Raw genomic sequence first — 10,516 nt, forward strand, 5'->3', positions numbered from 1 at the left:
TTTTTTCAGGAACCTCCGTACTGTTCTCCATAGTGGCTGCACCAATTTACATTCCCACCAACAGTGTAGGAGGGTTCCCTTTCTCCACACCCTCTCCAGCATTTGTTATTTGTAGACTTTTAATGCTGGCCATTCTGACCAGTGTTAGGTGGTACCTCATTGTAGTTTCGATTTGCATTTCTCTAATAATTAGCAATGCTGAGCATCTTTTCATGTGCCTCTTGGCCATCTGTATGTCTTCTTTGGAGAAATGTCTAGTGAGGTCTTCTGCCCATTTTTGGATTGTGTTGTTTTTCTGTTGTTGGATATGATGCTACTATGGACAATAGAAAGCAAATATATATATGTATATATGCAATATGATTAAAACTGCATTTAACATTCATAAGAAAATAGACTGGAAAAGGTATACCAAAATATAATGTATTAGACTGCTTGATATTGTTCTTTACTATATTTTCCAAAAGATTTTACATATGAATGATGCTACCTTTGTTACAGAAGTCCAGTGAGGCTCCAGTCTGAGCCTTTGTTTTATTGATGGAGTAATGATTGTTTAGGGATTGTGAGGGGCTGGAGAGAGGGCCATCCTGTTCCCTGCACAGCTACAGGGTTCCGTGCTGCTGGAGAGTGAGGGAGGCATATGATGATAGTAAAAGCAATAATAAAATAATGAGTATGTAGATTGTCCCAGGAATTGTGCTAAGCAGTATCTAATTTAACCCTCACAACAGTCCTTTGAAGTAGGTACTATTGGGTCCCATTCTACAGATGAGGAACTGAGGGAGTCAGGAAACTTAGGAGGCTAGGTAACTTGTCCAACTAATATATGGTGAAGCAGGAATTGAAACTCAAAAATTGAACGTGATACCCTGCATCACGTGAGAAACAATTGGAAAGGAAATCCTGGGATGCCTTTCTGAAAAATCACCCCCATTCCTGAATCCAAGCCCTCAGAATCAGTTTATTCAGGAAACATTTCCTGAACCTCCTCTGTGTCCCAGTCCCTGAGGATAAGACACGGCCGAGTCTTCAAGTAACTCACGAGCTAGGATGAGCTGGCGGGAATGGAAGCAGGAAGGGAGGGTGCTGTGGGAGCACAAATGAGGGGCACCCGTGGGGCAGGGGTAGGTGCTTCCAGGAGGAGGTGACAGCCAACTTGAGTCTCAAAGTAGGGCAGAGCCAGCCTGGTAAAGGGGTTGAGGGAATGGTAAGGGCATTCGTGGCAGAAGAAAGGCCAGAACAGAGGGGTAACAAAGACACACCAGGGAAGCACTCATTCTAGCACTGCTGTCCCCTACCTCCAGTGCCCCCCCATCACCTTCCCCAATTATAGAAAGCCATTTTGTTCAGTGGGAAGTGGACGCAGTTGATTGTTGGGGGCGGGTACCTGAACATGCCAATCAGAGCCCATTTTTCTTCAGGATGTTTGGACTTGGGTCAGACCACCCCTCCCCGAGGGTTAATGGTGTAAGAAGCAGCCTGGGGCAGGTGGAAGCAGTGATGTGCAGAGGGTGTGTCAGGCGAGTGGGGCGAGGCTGTGCGAAGTCTGAGCGGTGGCCCTACGCATCCCTGCAGTCCAGCTGTCCGCCCAGCATGGGGTTCCATGCCACGTGCCAGGTCATCTTAATCTAGTTCCCATTTCCTTTAGATTGTCCACATTGGGTTCCTGTCACCTGTAATGAAAGATCCCTGCCTGACACAGTCTCCGAGTTGGTCAGACTGAGTAGAGGGTCATTTCAGCTGACTCAGAGAGGCTGATTTGTAGATCAGGAAGCCAACTGATTCATTTACCAGGAGAAATTCAACTGCTCATTGGATCATCGTTTCAAGTCATTATCGCTGGTGTCTCCCTTTCCTGGAGAAAAAGCACGTGGATTGACAAATGGACGCTTGGAACCCTCTTGGTGAGCAGGCCCCTGTGCCAGCAGTGATTTTTGTGGCTAGTGGCATCGGGCTAGGGCGGTCCTAGCCAAGAAGGGCAATCCTCGTGCCAAGAAGGAAGAAGGTTGTCAAAGAGGCTGGGCAACTGGGTGTGGCCAGAGGTGCTGCTGGGACCACAGCCTGGGCTTGTCACACTGCAGTCCTCTTCTCTCTGGTCATTCAGACCACCTTCTTCAGTCAGCACCTTCCTGCAGGCGAAGCTCAGGACCCATGAGTGGGCTCAAGTGCCTGAAGATGATGACACTTCCATCCTGGCTTCCCAAACTGTAGCCTCAGGCCACCTGGATGCAGCTACTCCTGACGCCTCTGAGGGCAGCTGTCCTGTCCAAGCCCCTGCAAGAAGCAGATCATGTAACCCCATCCACCCAACCCTGAGCAACAGGGGCGCCCTGGTGGGCTGCCTGTCAGAGGCCTGGCAGGGCACAGGCAGGGCAGTCAGTGACTTGGGGCCTGGCTTGAAAACACAGGCTGGCTCAGGGGAGGGGTCTTAAAAGACCCAAAGGAAGCTGCAGTCCGTGGTGGGCTCTACGGCTGGAGGTTGGGTAGACTCAGGGGCTGGGGTGGCCGCAAGTGGCCAGGTGCCAGTTGAAGTTACCGGGGAGTAGAGATTGTGGGTGAGAAAGAAGCCTGGGTAGGAAGAGAAACAGAGTGGGGGCCAGAGAGAGAGAGAGAGAGAGAGAGACAGACAGATTGGCTAACAGAGAGACGGTAGCTGAATCCCAGAACTGCCCCGTTTCTGGTCCTTCCCTAGACTTGACTAGGGGACTTCACAGTATCTTCAGGGCCACCACCCTGCCTTACCAGAAGTGTTGGTCAATCCCAACACTTTTCCTGGGTGATGCCAGCACGTCGCTGATACGCTCCATCAAACTGAAAGCCGCAACCAAGCAGGCCATTTCTGCTGCTGCAGGCTGGGCTGCTACCTTGGACAATGACTTACGACTTTACTCTTAGAGGGAACTTTCAACTTCGGGTTGGGGTCTCCTTGGTGTCTTCATATGTGCAGGTTGGAATCTTGTCTCAACCACTGAAACCCACAGATGTGTGACCTGGGCCTCACTATCCTCACCTCTTAAATGGCCATTCTGCAGCCTGGTCCATTATGACAGCATTGAACTTTATCTGAACCCTGTGCTCCCAAAAGGCAGCTATGATTAAGAAATTCCCGGGACTTCCCTGGTGGCGCAGCGGTTAAGAATCCGCCCGCCATGGGGAGGGTGGGAGGGAGGGAGACGCAAGAGGGAAGAGATATGGGAACATATGTATATGTATAACTGATTCACTTTGTTATAAAGCAGAAACTAACACACCATTGTAAAGCAATTATACCCCAATAAAGATGTTAAAAAAAAAAAAAAAAAAAAAGAATCCGCCTGCCAACGCAGGGGACACAGGTTTGAGCCCTGGTCCGGGAAGATACCACATGCTGCAGAGCAACTAAGCCCGTACACCACAACTACCGAGCCTGTGCTCTACATTCCGCGAGCCACAACTACTGAGCCCGCGTGCCTAGAGCCCGTGCTCTGTAACAAGAGAAGCCACTGCAGTGAGAAGCCCACGCGCCGCAACGAAGACCCAACGCAGCCAAAAATAAAGAAAGAAAGACTTGAAATGATACAAAGGTCCTGTAATAAGAGAACGAATGAACGAAAAAATTCCCCTACCTCTTTAAGTTCTGGGGAAACAGGACCACCTTGCTCTCGCATATTCCAAGAAAACAACCCGCCTACATCCTTTCTTGCTATTCCCACGAGACTGGTTGATGACTCCCTGGTTCACCTGCTCTCTAAAACCTCACGCCCCTTCCTTTTCTTTGAGAGGATTCTCGTTAATGAACCTCCTCTCTACTGCAGTAGCCTGCATAAAATCTGTCATTGTCTGGTGCCTTTTGCTTTAACGATTACTAGAAGCTGTTGTAAGCATCTATTGGGTGGGGCATCTGGAGTCCCAGGTTCCAGTCCTGGTTCACCCAGGCCTGGCTTCCCTTTCTGCCAGGTTTCAGTTTTCGTTGAGAGCTCCCTAAGGGCCCCTTACTTTCAGGATGTGAGTGGCAACTCAGCCTCTGCACGGGGAGGCGGGGCCTATACAGCAGCTGTAATATTTGCATGCCGCCACCAGAGGGCGGCGGCTCCGCGGAAGAAGGCCCTGGCCGCGGCACCCGCTCGCTGCCGCAGAGCCTTTAAAATGCGCTTTGGAAGTGGAAGCCAGGCAGCGTTTTCAGCCCTCGAGTGCTTTCCGCTGGTACACGCCGTTGCACTCCAGGCATTTCTTTTTTGCTCCCGCCTCCGGAGAGTCCTCCTCCGCCGATGTCAGTCAGAAGACTCGTGAGTGAGCTGGAGAGGGCCCAAAAGCCAGCCTTGAGCCTCTGGGGCCCTAGCGCTTGTCTGGGGACCATGTCCCTTCCCTTCGTGCGGCCCTCTGGCCCCCTTCTCTATTTAAGACAAGTTGAAGAATCCTTCAGGCTGCAGGCAAATGGGGAGGAGAGGCAGAAGGGAGGAGTCCAAAGAGGACTGCTTGGGGGGCAGCACTTAACCAGGCACTGCCATCAGCCAGTTGGAGCATCACAATGTCACCTTAAAGTGGGCAAGGCAAGAGCTGTTACCCAGCCTGAAGGATGGGGAAACAGGCTCCCAGAGAGAAAAAGGGATTAGCCTCTGGTAGCATAGCTAGTAAATGGCAGAAATAGGACAAGAACTCGGTTATCCAGACCCCAAACCAGGAGCTCTTGGGGTGGCCAGGCACACACAGACAGAGATGGTTCACCACTTGGCAAAATTAAACATGGGCCGCTCCAACAGAAAGGGGTCCTGGACATCCTTCAGGGTGGAAACCAAAATGCAGCCATTGAAAGGACTCAAATTGTCGAATTTGAAGTATTGATGTGGTAAGATGATCACATTTGCTTTTTCAAGTATATATGTCTACATACACATTTGAAAATCAAATATAAATACCAAAGCCAAATGTAAATTAAAAGCAAATATAGGGGGCTTCCCTGGTGGTGCAGTGGTTGAGAGTCTGCCTGACGATGCAGGGGACACGGGTTCGTGCCCCGGTCTGGGCAGATCCGGCTGGGCCCGTGAGCCATGGCCGCTGAGCCTGCGCGTCCGGAGCCTGTGCTCCGCAACGGGAGAGGCCACAACAGTGAGAGGCCCGCGCACTGCAAAAAAAAAAGAAAAAAAAAATCAAATATAGGGACTTCCCTGGTGGAACAGAGGTTAAGAATCCACCTGCCAATGCAGGGAACGTGGGTTCGAGCCCTGGTCCGGGAAGATCCCACATGCTACAAAGTAACTAAGCCCGTGTGCCACAACTACTGAGCCTGGGATCTAGAGCCCACGAGCCACAACTACTAAGCCTGTGCACCACAACTACTGAAGCTTGCGTGCCCTAGAACCCGTGCACCACAACTACTGAGCCCACGTGCCACAACTACTGAGCCTGCGTGCTGCAACTACTGAAGCCCCCGCGCCTAGAGCCTGTGCTCCACAACAAGAGAAGCCACCACAAGGAGAAGCCCATGCACTGCAAGGAAGAGTAGCCCCTACTCGCCACAACTAGAGGAAGCCCACGAGCAACAACAAACACCCAATGCAGCCAAAAAACAAAAAGCAAATATAAAGCAGCCAGACTGTACACAGTGGGCTGTCTCTGGTGGTTGGAATAGCAGTAGTGGGAGGAGGGTTTTCATTTTCTCTGGATTGTTCAGATTGTTCATTACTCACATATATAAACCAGAAATGAGAAGAATGATTCCGTATTTCTGTTTGACAAAAAGTAATACCTCCTTGTTAAAGAGTTAGAAAGTACAAAAGAGTATGAAGAAAATGAAATTCATCAGTAACCCACCTTCCTCCCCATAGATATTGATGTTTTTCTTTCTGGTTGGTTTCTTTCTCTACAAGACGTGAATAACAGTATTAACTGTAGAGGAATGTTGTGAAGATTGAGGGAGAGGGTGTATATAATAGCTAACATTCCAGAAGCGTTAGCCATTTTTATATATAACAAAATCAGCACCGCACTGTATATATTTTTTATATGCTGGTGTTTTCACTTACAACATTGCTTCATGAACAGTTCCCCATGTCAACTCTTCTTTAAAAATGATATTTTTAGTGACTGCACGAAATTTCATTATATTTAAGTACAGTTTATTTAACCGATCCCCGATCGTTGAACCTTTAGATTGTTTCCAATTTTTGCTGTTAAAATAACAGTGAGATTAACATTTTTAAACATCTCTCCTTGTCAGCATTTCTGATTACTTCCTTAGATGGATTTCTGGAGGTAGGATTACTGGGACAAAGGGTGCACATATTTTTCAGGCTTTTGATTCAGGTTACCAAATTGCTTCCCAGAATGATCTTGCCAATTTACACTCCCACCTGCCGTGCGTGAGAATGCCTGCCCCAGAGCACACAAAGGAGGGATTTTTTGGCCATGGGTGAGATTTGATGATGTTGCTGGTCTGAGGAGAAGGAGCCCTGTAGGGAGGGAGGGTTTAAATTTTAGGAGAGAGAGAGGATGTCAAAAGGAGTGAGGTCCCTGGGAGAAAGGGATGGGGTTTTGAAGCACACTTATAGGAATTGTCTTGGATTTAGGAAGGGACACCTCGTTTTCTGAGATGGGTGGAAAGAGGTGTGATTGGGTGTGGATATACAGTCACTGTAAGTAGGTAGGTGAGAGTCAGGAGAGCTAGTCTCTAGGGGTCCCGTTTGCTCAATAAAGTAGGAGGCTGAGTCATCTATTCCAAGGTAAAAGCTGAGGGCTAAGGAGGAGACTTGAGGCAGGGCTGAGGGATGCCACCCTTTAACTTCCAGGGAGTAAAAGTGTTGACAGTCCAGTTGAAGCGGATGACCTTGAGTTTGTGGTGGCAGCATTCTTAAGGGCTGTGTGTACGTTACAGCATGTAGCCACCTAGGGAAAGAAAAACTTGTACACTTATTAATCTAAACCAAATCTTTCAAAGTATGTGGTAAACAGTAGAAAACAATGAGGCTGGAGGAGTCATGGTAGTAAAAAGTTTATGAACTTCTGGAGCTGTACCAAACTTTCAAGGAACTGTTAATTCCTGTCTTCTATAAGTTTTTCCAAAAAACTAGAAAAGAGCAAAAGCTGCCCAGATCATTTTATGAAACCAGTGTAATCTTGGTTCCAAAATCAGTAAAGACAAAGCAATTAATGAAAGAATAGGCTTGTTTCAACTATGATGTAGATATAAAAATCCTAAATAAAGTATCAGCTAACTAACCCAGTCATATAACCCAGTTTTATATTTAAAAAAATTTATTTTGATCAAGTAGGGTTTATCCCAGGAATTTCAGGTTGGCTCAACATCAGAAATCACCTCATTAATAAAGGACAAAAATCATACAAGTATCTCAACTGGTGAAGAAAAAGCATTTGATAAAGTTCATGACCTATTTATGGTTCAATAACTTAGCAAACTGGATATAGGAAAGACATTTTTAACTTGGTAAAGGTGATATATCAAAAACTTAAACCAATCATACTTAAGAGATTTTAAGTGCATTCTTTTTAAAATCTGGAAAAAAATACGGAATCCAACTGTACTGCTGCCATTCAACATACAATAATGGAAGTTCTAGACAAAGCTATTAGGAAGAAAGAATAAGAGACAGACGGATTAGAAGAGAAAAGATAAAAGTATCATGTTGGGGCTTCCCTGGTGGCGCAGTGGTTGGAAGTCCGCCTGCCGATGCAGGGGACGTGGGTTCGCGCCCCGGTCTGGGAGGATCCCACATGCCGCGGAGCGGCTGGGCCCACGAGCCGTGGCCGCTGAGCCTGCACGTCCGGAGCCTGTGCTCCGCAACGGGAGAGACCCAAGAAAAAAAAAAAAAAAAAAAAAGTATCATGTTGAATGGGTAAAGAAGAATGGAGATACACACACACACACACACACACATATATATATATAAAATCTTCTTTAATGGAACATTACTCAGCCATAAAAACAAATGAAATAATGCCATTTGCAGCAATATGGATGGACCTGGAGATTATCATGCTAAGTGAAGTAAGTCAGAAAGAGAAAGAAAAATACCATATATCACTTATATGTGGAATTTTAAATATGATACAAATGAACTTACTTACAAAACAGAAAGAGACTCATAGACGTAGGAAACAAACTATAGTTACCAAAGGAGAAAGGAGGTGAGCGAAGGATAAATTAGGAGTTTGAGATTAGCAGATACAAACTACTATATATAAAATAGATAACAAGGTCCTACTGTATAGCACAGGGAACTATATTCAAGAGCCTGTAATAAACCGTAATGGAAAGAATATGAAAAACATATACATGTATAAACCGAACCACTTTGCTGTACACCAGAAACTAACGCAACAGTGTAAATCAACTATACTTCTATTAAAAAACTATCATCATGTAGAAATAATATTTTCATTTGCCTTGTAAAAACAAAGAGAAACAACAGATAGACCGTTCAAACTATTAAGAGAATTCAGTAAAGTCACCAGATACAATATTAACCTAAAAAAATAAATCCGTAACATTTTTCTTCACCAGCAGAACCAACTTGTAGTTACAACAGCAGCAAAAAAGCGTGTACAATGCCTAGGAATGAACTTAACCAAGAATATAAAAGAAACCGAGTTGGAGGCAGGCGCTCGCTGAGGCAGGAGGAGGGCTCTGGGCCCGCTGCCTGACAGGGACTTAGCCCGCAGAGCTCGGCCCCGCGTGCGCGCGCGACCCCACACCCGCCCACTCATCCACCTACCCACTCCCTGCGCCGCCTCTTCCCACCCTGAGCAGAGCCGCCGAGGATGATAAACACCCAGGACAGTAGTATTTTGCCTTTGAGTAACTGCCCCCAGCTCCAGTGCTGCAGGCCCATTGTTCCGGGGCCTCTGTGGTGCGCCTGATGCCCCTCACCCACTGTCGAAGATCCCCGGTGGGCGAGGGGGCGGCAGGGATCCTTCTCTCTCAGCTCTAATATATAAGGACGAGAAGCTCACTGTGACCCAGGACCTCCCTGTGAACGATGGAAAACCTCACATCGTCCACTTCCAGTATGAGGTCACCGAGGTGAAGGTCACTTCCTGGGATGCAGTCCTGTCCAGCCAGAGCCTGTTTGTAGAAATCCCAGATGGATTATTAGCTGACGGGAGCAAAGAAGGATTGTTAGCACTGCTAGAGTCTGCCGAAGAGAAGATGAAAGTGCACTACGTCTTCATCTGCTTCAGGAAGGGCCGGGAAGACAGAGCTCCACTCCTGAGGACCTTCAGCTTCTTGGGCTTTGAGATTGTGCGTCCAGGCCATCCCTGTGTCCCCTCTCGACCAGATGTGATGTTCATGGTTTACCCCCTGGACCAGAACTTGTCCGATGAGGACTAATGGTCATAGAGGATGCTTTGCCCAAGAGTCACAGTGGGGGAAGAGGGGAAGTTAGGCAGCCCTGGGACAGAGGAGGGAGCTTCTTGCTGTCTAGGGAAGGACGCTGAGGGGCTCAGGGTGAGGGTTGCCTATTGTGCTCTCAGCGTTGACTCGTTGAAATTGTTTTCCATAAAGAACAGTATAAACATATTATTCACATGTAATCACCAATAGTAAATGAAGATGTTTATGAACTGGCATTAGAAGCTTTTTAAACTGCGCTGTGTGATGTGCTCTATCTAGCCTAGGGGAGGACATTGCCTAGAGGGGGAGGGACTGTCTGGGTCCAGGGGCAAGGCCTGGAGAGCTGGTGGACAGCACTGTCAGGCTGAGGTTCCCCTGCCGTTGGGCTTTCTTTTTTGGTTTTTAAGACCTGTGTATTTTCTTTCCTTGCTTCCTGTCACCCTGGGGACTCCGGAGTATAGGCTTTTCAGCCCCTGGGCAGTGTCCTTCAGTTGTTTTTGACACTCCACCTGGGCTTCTCTCTGTGCATTTGTGTCTGGCCTGGAGAAAGCAGGTCTGACCCCTCCTTTACAGCTTCGTGTTATTCTGGCATTTGGTTAAGCTGGCTTAATCTGTTTCACGTTATCAGTGCATTTAAAATAGGGGCATTGAAGTTCACACCCACCACCAGGGCTTTTTTTGGGGTGCCTGGGCCTTAAAAAACACTAGCCAAACTCCAATTCTCAAATTACGGCCAGGAGTTCTCGCTCTTGGCCGCAGGCCCAAGGTATGTCCTTCCTAGGGTCACAGACAGCAGAGGGCAAGAGGAAGAGCAGCTCAGGGCCTGGGGGTTGTGGGAGAATCTGCTCCGAGGGACGGGACGCCTCTGCCTGGCTAAGTCTAGTGCTAACGGCGCCCCTCTCTGACAGGTTCTGAGTAGTGCCTGAGACCCTGCTCCCCAGGGCTTGGCAGTGGCACTGAGGGTGTAGAAGTGGCCTGCCCTTTTCTGTTTTCACTGAACAGCTTGTTCTAAGGGGGGAGGAAGGGGGAGAGGTCTAGACTGGGCGAGGGGGTGGGGGTGTCAGGGAGGCAAGTGTGTTGTGTTACTGTGTCAATAAACTGATTGAAAGTTGTGAAAGAAAGAAAAGAAGCCTATGGAGAAAACTTTAAAACTCTACTAAAGGATGTAGAAATTAACCTGAAGAA

The 10,516-nt window shown here is 47.7% G+C and overlaps 1 pseudogene; it reads left to right on the forward strand.

Moving 5' to 3' along the window:
• The first annotated feature begins 8,593 nt into the window (after nucleotides 1-8,593).
• LOC113629174 (ornithine decarboxylase antizyme 2 pseudogene) lies at nucleotides 8,594-10,305 on the forward strand (annotated as a pseudogene).
• Nucleotides 10,306-10,516: the final 211 nt, after the last annotated feature.

The sequence above is a fragment of the Aethalodelphis obliquidens genome, unplaced genomic scaffold (assembly GCF_003676395.1).
Source record: "Aethalodelphis obliquidens isolate GAN/ISIS:26980383/991018 unplaced genomic scaffold, ASM367639v1 scaffold26, whole genome shotgun sequence".
Classification (NCBI taxonomy): Eukaryota; Metazoa; Chordata; class Mammalia; order Artiodactyla; family Delphinidae; genus Aethalodelphis; species Aethalodelphis obliquidens.